The sequence below is a fragment of the Ciona intestinalis genome, unplaced genomic scaffold, assembly GCF_000224145.3.
Source record: "Ciona intestinalis unplaced genomic scaffold, KH HT000099.2, whole genome shotgun sequence".
Classification (NCBI taxonomy): domain Eukaryota; kingdom Metazoa; phylum Chordata; class Ascidiacea; order Phlebobranchia; family Cionidae; genus Ciona; species Ciona intestinalis.
In genome coordinates, this window is record NW_004190421.2 from 1158 (window position 1) to 2075 (window position 918).

Consider the following 918-nt stretch of genomic DNA (forward strand, 5'->3'; position numbering starts at 1 on the left):
TGATCATACTTTTTTATATTTAACATCTATCCCCGCACTTTTTTAAAGAAAATAATGTTTCATATTTTAGGTATCACTTAGCGCTATAACATATTCGAAGCTGCATCGGGAGAAAATTCTATAAATATGTTTTTATGACGAATATTAATATTCATAATTAATATTTTTTCGAATTTTAAATTTTTGATTTCAGAATCGGTACCGCTGGGGTCTAGTTAGTACAGTGTCCAAATTTTAGGTTGGTGGCACCAGTAGAAGGTATCGAAAATGGCCGCTATAATATCTGTATTCTAGGATCACCTTGGTGTTAGGGGGTTAGTGGTTATAGGGCAATAGGGGTTAGTAGTTAGGGGTTATAGGGGTTAGTGGCAAATAAGGTGGGGGAGGAATTCCATGTCCATGGGACAAGTAAATTTGGCTGAGCACTTTATAACAAAAAAAATTTTTTTTTTTTTAATTCTCCGATTTATTTTAAAGTTTACGACATTTAATATTCTTAATGTAATAATAACGAGAAACAGGCAATACCCATGTACTGGTGAAAAACCCTTACACGTTTGTTTGTTTACGACTAAATAACTACTAACCCCTAAATAAACTAACAGTCTCAGTCTCTAACACTTTCCACCAGTCTAATATGTACAAAAGAATTCTCCACTAAACTTGCACTCATATCTAATTAACGTTTTAGAACGCATTTGTTGTTTTAAACTTCACTTTGAACGCAATCTGTTTAGAAATTTCAATCGAAAACAAAAAAAAAATTCAATTTTTGCGCTTCTTGAAAATCAACCAAGCGTTTCAAGTTTGAATAGTAACAAGAGAGCAAATCAAATATTTATTTCTTTTTCCCCGCAAATAAAAGTACAAATTATAATGACAACTTAACAAAGTTTTAACTAAGTTTATAAAGACGCC